This window comes from Pongo pygmaeus, chromosome 10 (genome assembly GCF_028885625.2).
Source record: "Pongo pygmaeus isolate AG05252 chromosome 10, NHGRI_mPonPyg2-v2.0_pri, whole genome shotgun sequence".
NCBI lineage: Eukaryota > Metazoa > Chordata > Mammalia > Primates > Hominidae > Pongo > Pongo pygmaeus.
Window position 1 is genome coordinate 5,611,658 of NC_072383.2, and position 14,800 is coordinate 5,626,457.

Below are 14,800 nucleotides of genomic sequence, written 5' to 3' on the forward strand. Positions count from 1 at the left end.
CAATTGTCTCCCAGTAAATGCACTGGAGCATAATAAAGGCAGAGGATCTCTAGGGCTCTGAGGCTGTAATTAATACATTTCCACAGGATTACATTACAAATGATAATTACTAGCATTTGGGGAGGTGGGATGGGGAAGTGGGGGGACATGAGGAACTGGAGACACACAAACTTTTGTCTTCACTCTAGTCTTATCAGGAAATCTGGAAGGTCCAAAATTTCTTGATAAGATTTCCACCGAGAAGCCAAGTTGACAGACACCAAAGATTTTCCCATCTTGGATCTAATTTATGTTCTGGAATCAAAGCGCAGGTAGGCAGCTACCCCACTTGTTTCCTTTGGAATGAACTCAGGCACATTTCTCCTGGGTTTGTTTATGTTGACCGCCTGCAGTGACGTAAAAGCCTTGAGCCAAGAGGGGGCAACTCTCCAGTGAGGGGTGGGGCAGGGCAGAGGGCAAGTGGGAATTGGTGGGACTTCCAGGATTAGGTATCCAGGAATTGGTAGCTTTGTGTGTGGAGATATTTTAACATTTCGCACTTGGTGCACCTAAACTCCTAGCAATTAAAGGATCCAGAGCCCACCTGCTGTGATAAGCATCACTCCTTTATCTACTTCCAGGATCACAGAGGGGATGAGGGGGCCTCCAGGGAGGAGCTGGGATGGTCTAGGGGCACACTTGGAGTACTTGTGGGGTAACAGCCATTTACAATCTAATACCAAAGTATTTCCACATTCTTAGTCCCTGGTGTGGTCCTGCTGTTATGTGTCAACCAAATGTCAACTTTCAATCTCTCTGATGTAGCAAGGAAGAGAGATGCATTGAGCCTTGGAAGAGGAGAGCACTGTTGCTTTCTGACAAAAGCCTCATCATGGACCCACCTCCTAAATACTCCACAGCAACTCCAGCCCCACGTTTCCTCTTCCCTCCCTCCCTCCTTTCCTGCCTTCCTTTCTTGCAGCAACCAATCTTTACTGAACATAAACCATGTGACTGTGTTCCAGGCATGGTATCAGGCTTCAGACTCTAATGATAATGAATGTACACCCACTTCCCTTAAGGGAAGTCATGCAGATGAGTGGGCTGTGTGTACCTTTCCATTGAGTGGGAGCTCTGCTCTGAAGCTGCCAGTGCCCAGGCAAAGCAGCAGGGGGTTGGTGGAAGAAGCTTGAAGAGCAGGGAATGTGTGAGAAGGCTGTGTCCGAGTCTGTGAAATATGGTATAAAGGAAAGAGCCAGCTATTCACTGTGTGGCCGAGAAGTGAGCAGCCTTGAATGGGGAACCACAGGTCAGTGTAAAACCACAGGTTGGGACCTGGCAGCAAACCGGAGACAAGCACGCCAGATGCAGTGAAGGCACAGGGAGGGAAGAGGAGGCAACAGCGAAGGGTTTATGCAATTAAATAGCGGAAAATAGGGCAGGAAGAAAACTGGTAGCAGGCTGGCATTGAGGAAATGGCATGGCCTGTGAGACAGACCGAGGTTTCACTTCTGGCTCTTGAATGTATTAGCTACCTGCCTGTGGGTGAGTTAGAGAATGTCTTAGAGCACCAGCTTTTCCATCCATAAAACTGAGTTAATGTTTAACGTATGGGTGTTGCAGGGATTAGAAATAATGAATATGATGTGCCTGCTATAAAACTGGTCCCAGTGAATTGGTCCCTACCCACCTTCCTCACTCTCACTCCACAGTCCTTCCAACCCCAGACCCACATTTGCTATGGAGTTCCCCCTCACAGAATGAAGAAGGTGATGGGGGAGAAGTTTATTGAGGGAGTTGGTGCAGCTCCAAGCCTGTGCCACATGGGCATGACCACAGCAGATCTGAAGTCTCCTTCCAGTCCTAAGGAGCACCAGGGAAGGGCATGCCCAGGGACAGGGGATGAGGCTGGCATAAAATTGTGGATGGAGTCCCAGGCATGAAGCTGAGGGAAGGGCACAGAGCTCAGCCGAGTGGGGATGGTACAGATGCAGAGGGAGGCCAGGCCAGGGGTGGGCACCCCATGAAAGCTGGGCACTGGGGAAGGCTCGGCGGCAGGACCCACAGCCGGTTTGGAGTGGCACTGCTCCTGCTGGAACAACAGGGATTGTGTACTCAAAGGGCCTAGCTAGATATTCAGCAAAGCAGTGTAACCTCTGTTGTTTTAGTGAACTTAGTGAATTGATAATCCTGTTGTCAGTTACCTGACACACTCAGTATAGTCTCTGATCTCTTTCCCTAGTTTAACTGTCCTGTTTTTGTTTATTTTTAGTTTAGAGATCAGGTCTTGCTACACTGCCCAGGCTGGAGTACATGGCAATTCACAGGTGTGGCCATTGTGTTTTACAGCCTTGAACTCCTGGGCTCAAGTGATCCCCCACCCTAGCCTCCCATGTAGCTGTATTTGGCTTATTTTAATAGCAACTTCAAAATTTATTATAATAGCAACTTCAAATCTCTTTTGAAAGTGGGTAATCTATAAAAAACCAGTATCTTCTGTTCTTAAAAATCTCTTTAACAACAAGATATGCTTTTATCTGATCCTTTGCTTTCAGAACCACATCCCAGCCCCTTCATATCCCACTAAAAAGGGGCAGAGAAATGCCTACGTAATATCTATCCAAATATAAATTCTTATTCGAGTTGGTGCTTTTTAAGGTGCATCTGATTCTTCACTTCCACCTTTACTAGGAATGGATTTGACACTGCAGACCCTCACTGATCAGTGGAAGACACTTGTAGGGATGTCAAGACACTCTTCCTCACTCACCAAGTCTCTCTCTACAGGTGCTTGGGCATTTTCTGACTAAGTGATCCTGGAATATAACTGCACCTGTGTGGCATCTGATATTATGGGTTAGATGTGTGCCCCTTCCAAATCTCATGTTGAAATGTGACCTCCAATGCTGGAGGTGGGGCCAGGTGGGAGGTGTTTGGATTACGGCGGCAAATCCCTCATGAATGGCTTGGTGCCATCCTCACAATAATGAGTGAGTTCTTGCTCTGACTTTACACAAGACCTGGTTGTTTAAAAGAGTGTGGCACATCCTCCCTCTCTCTCTCTCGCACTCTCCCTTGCCATGTGATACCTACTCCTCCTTCACCTTCCTCCACGATTGGAAGCTTCCTGAGGACTTCACCCGAAGCAGATGCCGGCACCACACTTCCTGTACAGCTTGCAGAACCATGAGCCAAAATTCACCTCTTTTCTCTATAAATTACTCAGTCTCGGGTATTTCTTTATAGCAATGCAAAAGCAGACTAACATAGCATCTCTAACAAGTGGTGTGTCTAGAGTCACCCTCTTGGTTTCTAGATGTGCCATGAAGCTCTAGAGAGATCACCCAAAAATCAGTTGAAAAGCCAATTTTCTTCTGAGGGATTTCAGTCTTGATGATGAAGCATTTCAATACAGAAGTTACCCTCTCCCACAATAAACTCTCTTTTCTTTGGTCGATATTTATAAGGAGCCACTTAAGGAAACCACAAAAACCATGAAAAATTAGTTTAAATTAATGTATTTTCTGAAAATCATGGTCTAGTGACTGAAATTTATACTTAAGCACCACTCGATATGTTTTTAATGAAGTCAGTGCAATGTTTTTAAGAAACCACTACATATTTATTCGACGTCAAAGCAGGACATTTGTTTTAAAAGCCAAGGCATGTTAACAGAAGTTGGGGGGAAAAGACAATAATTATTTAGTGAATCTTGGGCAGTGGCATTGCGTTTGAGGTCTTCCTCAATAGTTGACTCATCTGGAAACCCAGTCCTGAAACAGAGTTTAGCAAACATAGTGATGGCAAAAATACTAACCAGGCAGTGTCGTGTCCTCAGCAGAGATGGTTCCCGCACACAAATATTCCACTTCCTGGCACATACGCCCACCTCTTGGTCTGGCGTCACCTGGACTTTAAGTTCATCATTGGCTACAGTAGTCTCTACCAACGGATCTTATATTAGACATAAACTTATTTTGGTCATTGATGATAATGTTTATCTTCTTCTATTTGCATGTGTTCATTACAGTACCTCCCTGATATTGATCTAGCGCTCTATGGCTTACCAAAGACAACCGTGAGAAGGAGGCAGGGAAGGGATTTCCATCCTCCAGATGGGGAAAGCAGCTCAGAGAAGTTATGGTATTTACCTCAATGGAGAGCAGGGACTAGGACCCAAGTCTGGCTCTGAAACAGAGAGCATTTTCCACTAGAGTAGGCTTCTTCATCACCATATGAAAACCTATTGCCACACTTTACCCAAACAGGGACAGCTTTAGAAATATGCCTTTCCCTTTTCTCCAGTGAGGGTCAGGAGCAGACTCTGGGCTGCGGCAGGATGCAGTTTGACTTCTGGCTCTGGTGTTCACTGGTTTTGGGTGCTTGAGCAAAGGCAGCGTTTCTCTGAGCCTCCATTTCCCCTCTCCTCCCACCCCATACACCATCTCTGCCCAGTCAGATGAGAGACTCTAGGTTCAGTGAGGGCTGACATTTACATAAATGTGGGATAATACATCACTCAGAGTGGAGACAGAGTGGGATCTTTTGTAGCTTAAGACGGGCAATTTCTTAGATTCATCTTGGTTTGGAGAGCTGCTTGCTGGGAAGGAACTAGACTGATTCTCCTGGACACTGTGAGATACCCTATTCCTAATCCAAAATCAGTCTTTATCAGAGTGGATCCACCACAGAGGGGATGTCTCCACATGGAAGAGGAGTTTAGGCTAGTGAACTTGGCCTAATACAAAGAGCTGGGAGTTCCTGGGGAAGAGCTGAATTTGGCATGGTATGTGGTGAGGCCAAGACCCTCCAGGATCTCATCTTTGTGGCACAATAGGGACAACCTTGGAGCCCAAGTGTGGCTCATGACTTCATTGTGATTAGAAATCTATTCATCAAGATGGGACCCAATTAAACTAAAAAGCTTCTGCACAGCCAAAGAAATAATCAGCAGAGTAAACAGACTACCCACAAAGTGGGAGATAATATTCACAATCTATGCATCTGACAAAAGACAAATATCCAGAATCTACAAGGACTCAAACAAAGCAGCAAGAAAAAAATAATAATCCCATCAAAAAGTGGGCAAAGTACATGAACAGACAATTCTCAAAGATATACAAATGGCAACAAACATATGAAAAAAATGTTCAACATCATTAATTACCAGGAAAATACAAATTAAAACCACAATAAGATACCACCTTACTCCTGCAAGAATGGCCATAATTGAAAAATCAAAAAATAATAGATGTTGGCATGGATGTGGTAGAAAGGGAATGCTTTTACACCACTGGTGAGAATGTAAACTAGTACAACCACTATGGAAAATAGTATGAAGATTCCTTAAAGAACTAAAAGTAGATCTAACATGTGATCCAGCAATCCCACTTCTGGGTATCTACACAGAGGAAAGAAGTCATTATATGAAAAAGATACTTGTACACGCATGTTTACAGCACAATTCACAATTGCAAAAATATGGAACCAGCCTAAATGCCATCAACTAACAAGTGGAAAAAGAAAATGTGGTATATATACACCATGGAATACTACTCAGCCATTAAAAGGAATGAAATAATGGCATTCATAGCAACTTGGATGGAATTGGAGATCATTATTCTAAGTGAAGTAACTCAGGAATGGAAAACCAAACATTGTGTGTTCTCACTCTTAAGTAGGAGCTAAGCTATGAGCACGTAAAGGCATCGGAATGATACGATGGACTTTGGGGACTCAGGGGGAAGGGTGGCAGGGTAAGTGATGAACGACTACACACTGGGTGCAGTGTACACTGCTTGGGTGACAGGTGCACCAGAATCTCAGAAATCACCACTAAAGAACTTATCCATGTAACAACAAAAAAAAAAAAAAAAAAAAAAAAGAAAGGAAGAAAGAAAAGAAACCTGTTCATCAAGAGCAGCAATGTGGAGAGGGCAAGTGTCTCCACATGTGCCACATGGAGCATTTGCCAAAGAGGACTGAAGACTCTTCTGGTATTTCTTTAGGGGAGTGTCTGAAAACCTCCTCTGAATGAAGTATGCCCTGGGGAATTTGGATGAATCTAGGGCAGGAGACCTCAAGAGGGAAATGTGCATGACCTCTTGACCTAGCTTTGTGAAAAACCATATGGGCTTGCATGTGATTAATGGGGAAAAGAGGGACTTTAATCCAAGTTGGTGGTATGGATCATACTAGGTAAGTGTAAAATGAGCAATACAAACTGTTCACAGGAGCTAGTGAAGGCTGAACGTGGAGATGAGTGGGGAGTTCTTAGCACAGAAAGTGGTTCCTAGTAGGTGGCATGGTGGTGGTATTAATATTATTACACCCTGTCCACTGGCATTTCTCCTTAGGCCTCCGGCAGAGAACACGGGGGGACACGTGCAGTCCAAGGTGGGCAGTATCATATTCATAAGCCCGGGCTGGAGTCTAAACCCCAGAGTGGAAGTCCTTGTAGCTGTGTGACTTGGGTTAAGTTGCTTAACCCCTCCAGGCTTCAGTTCAGTGACTATTAAAACAGAGTTAATGATGATGGGTAAATTTACAGTGAAGCTAGTATAGTTTTGACTTCAAGGCGCCTTTCAAGGGTGCCCAGTACTCTAAGGATATATGGATAGTGGAGGGGAAACAACTTTCTTAGAGCTTATATAGGGAAAAAAAAAAAAACTTGATAGACATTTTCCCAAATTTGACAGTAAGATTCACATGAAATTACCAATAATCAGGTGTGGAACCGAAAGAAAATTTTCTAAGTTGGTATTTTCTATCAGAAATACAAAGCAAATGTTGATCAAACTTGCTGGAAGAAAGACTGAATTATCTTTTCTTCTCCTGATTGAAAATATTGTTATGAAAAAGCAATCAAAGAGCATGCAGCCAAAGATGTGGAGGGGAAAGCATTGAAATATTATAAACATATGTGTCAGTTCATAAAAAGTGAAGTTATTTGTGTTTTCTGATGACATGTGTGATATTAGCCTGAAATTTCTATTTTGTTGTGATTTCCATTTTCATGCTAAATAAATACTCACAATTGCATCTAATTCTATTCTATAATTGTGGGTGCTTTTTTAAAAGAGTCTCTAAAATTATAGGATCTTCCATCCCCACAAAACCAGGATCTGCCTGAGTTAATGATACTACCTGCTTTTGACATAATGTACATGGAAAAGTGCTGTACCTCTGCTGTCCACATACGTGGAGAAGAACTTTACAGGGGTATCTGGAAGGAGATCGGGGACACTGAGAAGACAGATAAAATCAAGGAAGGAAAAAAGAATCAAAAGAGACAAGTGGATCTAGAAAAGCCTGGAGTTGGCAAATGAGAAAGCCAAGTCTGAAGGTGACAGGACAGGGAACAAGAAGAGTTTCCCAGAGAAGTAGGAATGAGGCCCATCGAAAAGGGATAGGGAGGCCTATGTTAGGGCCTCATCTGTTTCTCAACTAGCAGCCTCACCCAGACCAAGCAAATGTGGTTCTTGATAGAAGCTGACACATACTCTGAAGAATTTGATGCAGGCCAACCAGAGTCCATCATGCTGAGAGAAAACTAGGAGCAGGTTATGATGTGGGATCCATGTCAAAAGAATGCCTCTTTCCTTTAGGGTCTGTGGCTTCATTCCCCTAATTAGAGAGGACATCCTGGCTTGGAAGCCTCAGTCCTTCACTCCTCTCTCTGTTAGGACAACAGGAAGTGAGAGAAAGGAGGGGCAATAAAACAGGAAGGTTCCTGAACTCATGTGCAGAGCTGTCTTTTTGAATTCCCATCTGGCTTTTGCCTTGTACTTCCTTTCTGGAGATAAAGCTGTACAAGCCTTGGGAAGGTCGAAGAGTTAAGTGGGTTCCACCGGGTCAGGATGCAATTTCTGAGAATGACTTCCAGCCTGGTTCAGAAGGGATCTGTCCCTGGGAACACTACCATTTGCTGCTGTGGAGGAGAACAGGAAAGAAGAGGATGGGGGCAGGAGGCTCACCAGATGTGCAAATAGGGCTGCCTTCTTTTTATTATGATGAGGATTACTATAGCTTCTGGGGAACAGCAGGGGCTGTTTGGTTCCATGGATGATTTTTAGGTGTGATTTCTGAAGTTTTGGTGCACCAGTCACCTGGGCAGTACACACTGCACCCAATGAGTAGTCTTTTAACTCTCCCTCACCCTTTCCACCAAGTCCCTAGAGTTCATTATCTCATTCTTACGCCTTTGCATCCTCATAGCTTAGCTCCCGTTTATAAGTGAGAACATACGATGTTTGGTTTTCCATTCCTGAGTTACTTTACTTAGAATCATGGTCTCCAACTCCATCCAGGTTGCTGCAAATGCCATTATTTCATTCCTTTTTATGGCTGAGTAGTATTCCATAGTACAAATATACCACATTTTCTTTATCCACTTGTTGGTTGATGGGCATTTGGGTTCCAGATTTCTCCAATTGCGAATTGTGCTGCTATAAACATGTGTGTACAAGTGTCTTTTTAATATAATGACTTCTTTACCTCTGGGTCGGTACCCAGTAGTGGGATTACTGGATTGAATGGTAGATATTTTAGTTCTTTTTATTTAAGGCGGAGTCCTGCTCTGTCGCCCAGGCTGGAGAGCAATGGCACGATCTCAGCTCACTGCAACTCCCACCTTCTGGGCTCAAGCTATTCTCCTGCCTCAGCCTCCCAAGTAGATGGGATTACAGGCGTGGTGGCGCCCAGCTAATTTTTTCTTTCTTTTTTTTTTTTTTTTTTTTTTTGAGACGGAGTCTCACTCTGTCGCCCAGGCTGGAGTGCAGTGGCGTGATCTCAGTTCACTGCAAGCTCCGTCTCCTGGGTTCACACCATTCTCCCGCCTCAGCCTCCCTAGTAGCTGGGACTACAGGAGCCCGCCACCAAGCCCGGCTAATTTTGTTTTTGTATTTTTAGTAGAGACGGGGTTTCACCGTGTTAGCCAGGATGGTCTCCATCTCCTGACCTGGTGATCAACCCACGTTGGCCTCCCAAAGTGCTGGGATTACAGGCGTGAGCCACCACGGCCAGCCTACTTTTAGCTCTTTAAGGAATCCCTGTAACTGTTGTCCACAGTGGTTGTACTAGTTTACATTTCCACCAGCAGTGTAAAAGTATTCCCTTTTCACCACATCCACGGCAACATCTATTATTAATTTTTTAATTGTAGCTGCCTTCAGAGGAAACGTCGGCTGTGCTTTCCAGCTGAGCCGGAAGTGGCGGGTTCTGCTCTCTGGCGCCCTCTGCTGTAGCAGAGCGGATCTGATACTGCCATAGGCAGGGCAAGGCTGAAAATCACGGTCAATGATTACCCCCACTTACTTGGATTGGGATATCTGAGACACAAATGCCCAGGGCCTGAGTTGCAGAAGACGATGGCAGTGTGGAAGGTAAGACTGAGTCATCGACAGTGATCCACACTCTTCACTTCGGCCATACTGTAGAGAACCTGTTGGATTGTACTTGACAGAACAGGAATGAATGTTAGAGCTTATCCAGCCCAGCCTCCTGATTCGCTAGCCAAGGAATGTGTGTTGGAAAATAGACACTGCAGGTAAAGGTAAAGGCATCATCAGCAAAGGAAGTGCAGGTGAGTAGGGCTATGGTGGCTAGCCCTACTCTCTTCCAGAGAAACCGTGAGAGTTTCATATGAGTAAGAGCTCAGATGCTGCTTGTAAAAAACATAGTGGGGAGAATAGATTGATTCAGGGGAAGGGGACAGAGAAAAGAGTAACGTTGGGAGGAGTGTGCTTCTGAAGTATAGGGGAATGGGACAAGGACATCACATGTTGAGAAAGAAGATGGTGGGCTGAAGATTAAAAACTGGAGAACCAAGCTAAAACTGGAGTGTTTTCCCAAAGCAACCAAAACAGTCAGAATAGATATGCTGAGATCCGTTCCCGTACTGGAAGAATACTTTTCAGAGATGAAAAGTAAGTAACTGTGCAGACCAAATATGATCATTACATTTTAGGCACATTAAATAAAAGAAACTCACATGGAGACACATCCCAGTGAAATTTTTGAGTTACAAGAATAAATTTCAAAACGCTGCTAGCACCAAAGCAGTAGGGGAAAAAGGCTTACAAAGGCATATCAATCAGGCTTCTTCCAGAGGCTATTCCTCTGAAACCCTAGAAGAGTGTGGATTAATCGCCATAGCCACAATGTTTTGAAAGGAAGGATGGTGACCTGAGAATGGTAAATCCAGCCAAGTCATTGTTCCAACATAAAAGCAATTTCAGAGATGTATATGCTCAGAGAATATACCACCCAAATACCCCGTGTCTTAGGTCAGTTTCTCTGGAAAGCAGAGTCTAAGACCTGCAGACCTTGCATGCTAGAGATTCCTGGAGCATCTGCTTAGTGAGGGAAGCAGAATTAGGCAGAGGGAGAAGTTGAACTGCAATATGTTGCAACAGAGGCCTCAGCCAATCCCACAGAAAGCTCTGGAGCTGGAGTAGCATTTAGAGTTAGAATCAAGGCAAGGTGGGCCTTACACCCCTGCAGTGATGAGTCACTAGATGTGGGCTGCCCCAGAGTGGGACAGTGACAATGGCCTGGGCAGTTCCCTTACACTTGAGGCAATTCCAGAGTGACTCACCCGTGACCATCACCAGCTGGGGAATGAGCACCTAAGTCCTGAAGGACTTTGGTGGTATCTTTAACACCACCTTGTTAATTTTTTTTCAACCTGAAGGTGTACTCAGGTGAACTAAGGGATGGATATGACAATATAAAAAGAGCAAAGAGTTTTCCGAATTCATTTTTAACCACAAACCCTGCATGGCTATATATTTCAAATCAGCTATGGGGCAAAGATTCGTCCCTTGGTTTCCCATCTCATTCTTTTCTTTGCTCCAGGAAATGCTTTCCACAGCCTGCTGGAATTGTTGTAGGAAAAAACGGGTTCTTGTCACATGCCCGGGATAATTTAGGCACATGGACACATTGTAGGGTGAGTAGGGCAGGGTTTATTGCGTGAAAAGGAAAGAATCTCTCAGCAAAGTGAGAGGAGTTCCTGTTAACAGACCCCCATCTCACAGACTGAATCACAGGTCACCACCCAGGAACTGGAGAGGCTAGGCTCCTCCCCTCTGCAAACTGCTCAAATTTCCCAAGTCTCCACCCACTCCTCCCAGTGCAGGCTGGTGGAAGATTCTCCAGTGACTGTCCGCCTTATCTTCCTCCTGCATCTATCAGAATGTCCTATTACAATTTATGACCACTCAGAAGAGCAACTGGCACATTCCCTTTCTATTTTTCTTAACAGTGACTAAACTACTTGCAAGGTTAGAATATTGTGCTGGGAAGATTAGCAAAACAAAAGACTGCCATTTCTCTTACTGAAAAGCAAAATTAGGCCGTTGTATTGAGCAGAGATATAGTGGTAATTTTCTGCATCTTTAAAAGCTTACTTGAGGATAGAATAATTCCATCATCACAAGTGGGATATAGTAGACCCTTTGGATCTGGAAGGGCTGTGAAGGAAAGCACGTGAAGGAAAGTCTCATCTCTTACTTTATACTATTCTTTTTCACAAAGAGCACATAAAGAAAATACCCTTAAGATTATTTATTTGAATCAACCATCAAGTTGATTTCATTTATTTTTGTTTTTCATAAGAAAAGAATGACAAAACCACTCAGTCATAGACAACCCTTCATAATAACGTCTACCTGGGGCTGGCAGACGTCTCTCTGTTAACTAAGTCTAGAAGTCAGTGTGTGTGGAGTGATTGCAATTGTACATGAAAATAAGTGAATGGAAAAAAAGACTGATTGCAAATTAGTTCTTGGAGGTAAAAATTCAGGTAATTTAGACTTTTTAATTGACATTTTATTTCTTGCATTTTCTAAGTCTTCTTCAATGAGCATGGATCCCTTTTATAATTAAACAAAATAAATGCTGTTACAAATCAATGAATGTTATTGTACATATACCATAGGAACACAATTAAACTGAATTATTAACTACTATTATTTCTAGAAAGGAGGAATTGGATAATGAGCAATTTCTTTTTCTTTCTTCAGTGTTTCAGATTTTTGCTCACAATTTTTTTTTTTTTTTGCATGTCACAATGGAATAAAAATTTTTCATTATTTCCTTAAAGAGCTCAGGGAAGGAGTCTTTATTGTTTGCTTTATTTTTAAATTAAACATGCACCTACCATTTCTTCACCCAGGTTAGCAAGCCCGTTGGAAAGTTCTGTTTACTTAGCCTAAACACCTACCACTGCTGGGGTAAAGCAAGCACATCTGGTGGTCTGGCTAGTAACATGAGTGCTACTGAGACTTTGGGCCTGGGGATGGGGGCAAATTATAAAATTCCTATATTCCTTCTAGTGGAAGAGGGGAAGAAAGTTGAATCCCTCTGGAGCATAAATCTGTCTATGGTCTGATATAGTGAAGTACACATTTGGTCTTCATCCTTGTTTCTTGACATATAATTCCTAAAATCAGTGGAATCCCAAAGTGAAACGTCATTTCGTATGCTAATGAGTTGATGGCTGGCCGACCCTGGGTAGCTTCAGGATGGGGCTGGTCACCAGAAAGACTGAGGCAGCATTAGAGGGTTGAGACTTTCAGCCCCACCCCCAACATCTGGAGAGGGGAGAGGGGCTGTAGGTTAAGTTGTTCAAGGATGGCCAATGATTTAACCAATCCTGCCTACTGACGAAGCTTCCATAAAAACCAAAAATGACTGGGTTCCAGAGCTGCCAGACAGCTGAACACCTGGAGGTTCCTGGAGGTGGCAGCCAGAGAGCTCGTACCCTCACTCCCAACACCCTTACCTTGCTCTTCTTTTTCCTTTTGCACAGCAGCGATCACCTTCTGACCCACTGTGTATTAATAGTTTGCTCTCACTGTTGCTCTGCCTTTCTGACCCACATACAGAGCATAAGCTCCTGAGGGCAGGAATCTGTGTTTTGTTGGGTGATATATCCAAAGAGCCTCACAGAGGCTGACACATAGTAGCAGCTCAGTACACACTTTTTTTTTTTTTTTTTTTTTTTTTGAGACAGAGTCTCGCTCTGTCCCCCAGGCTGGAATGCAGTGGCGCGATCTCGGCTCACTGCAAGCTCCACCTCCTGGGTTCACGCCATTCTCCTGTCTCAGCCTCCCCAGTAGCTGGGACTACAGGCACCCGACACCACGCCCGGCTAATTTTTTGTATTATTAGTAGAGACGGGGTTTCACCATGTTAGCCAGGACAGTCTTGATCTCTTGACCTCGTGATCCACCTGCCTCAGCCTCCTAAAGTGCTGGGATTACAGGCATGAGCCACCGCACCCAGCCTCAGTACACACTTTTGAATGAATCTATGTTTATTGGAATAAAAGGACTGATGAGACACATGTAGTGAAAAAAGATGAGAAGACAGCACATATAGCATGAAAGGAAAATAAAAACTCAGGACCCCAAAGCAATCTGCCAAAAGGAAAAAATGAAGCTGAAAGCTGAGTCATGCAAGAAACTGCCTTTCCTTTTGCTCCTAAGCAGAGAGCGGCACAGAAAAGGCTAGATAGCTCCACAGGAAGCTACTCTATGTTCACCTTATCTTATGTAAAATGCCGATTTACTGAGCTCCAGAAAAACACACAATCGGTTGTTCTCCTACCGGCTCCTTTTCTCTTGTAATGTGTGGATTCAGTAATGAGATCACACCCTCCCTCTTACGCACCCCCAGCCCACTTTTTCCCTTTAAATAATTGAAGCCCTCAACATCATCTTCAGAAAAAGGCACAGACCACACAGACTTTCTGTGATTCCATGTTCTTTCCTTCTGGGGATGTCCTTCACCTTGGCAAAATAAACTTCCAAATTGATTGAGACTTGTCTCAGATACTTTTCTGCTTTAAAATAGCACAGCTGTGGTTAAAAGAAATTAGATGTGTCTGAGGGGGGATGAGAGTCTCCAAGACACAGCAAGTGCCAATGCCGATTATAGATTTGGGGATTGTGGGTGATTTTATTTGCTTCATTGTTTGTTGGACTATCTGAACATTTCTTGGTAGGCAAGCTTAACCTTTATGATGATACAAAAATGTTTCTTTTAATTTAAAAAAGAGGAAGAAAAACAAGTGGGTCCTGAACCAGCCATGAGCAGCCAGTGGGCCTGGAGATAGCACGGTTGGAGCCAAGTGGGTGTCTTGGCGGTGGAGGCAGCCCTCGACCCTGACCATGGACAGTCACTGCTTCCTACAAATGTCAACGCCACCCACACTGGCAGTCATCCCTGGGGACTGCTTCCTTTGATAGGCCTGGAATCTCCGTGTCATCAGTGCTCCTTGCAATAACATCTTCCTCCCACTGGTCACCGCACTCTCCCCAAATCAGGTAAAGCCTATTGTCAAATGATGCAATGTTCCACACTGCTGTAGTTTGAACCTCAGCTCAAGTGGTAAGTTTGCATATTAAGATGTGAGAGGCCGGATACGGTGGCTCACACCTGTAATCCCAGCACTTTGGGAGGCCAAGGCGGTCACATCACCTGAGGTCAGGTGTTCGAGACCAGCCTGACCAACATGGAGAAACCCCATCTCTACTAAAAATACAAAATTAACCAGGCATGGTGGCGCATGCCTGTAATCCCAGCTACTCAGGAGGCTGAGGCAGGAGAGTCGCTTGAACCTGGGAGGCGGAGGTTGCGGTGAGCCAAGATTGCACCGTTGTGCTCCAGCCTGGGCAAGAAGAGTGAAACTCCGTCTTAAAAAAAAAAATTAAGGAAATTAAAACTGGTTGTAAGATTTCCTGTACAGGAGTGGCCTGGTACACGTTAGCCTATTGCTCTCACTAAGAGCTGTATCTATGTCTTATTAGCCCCA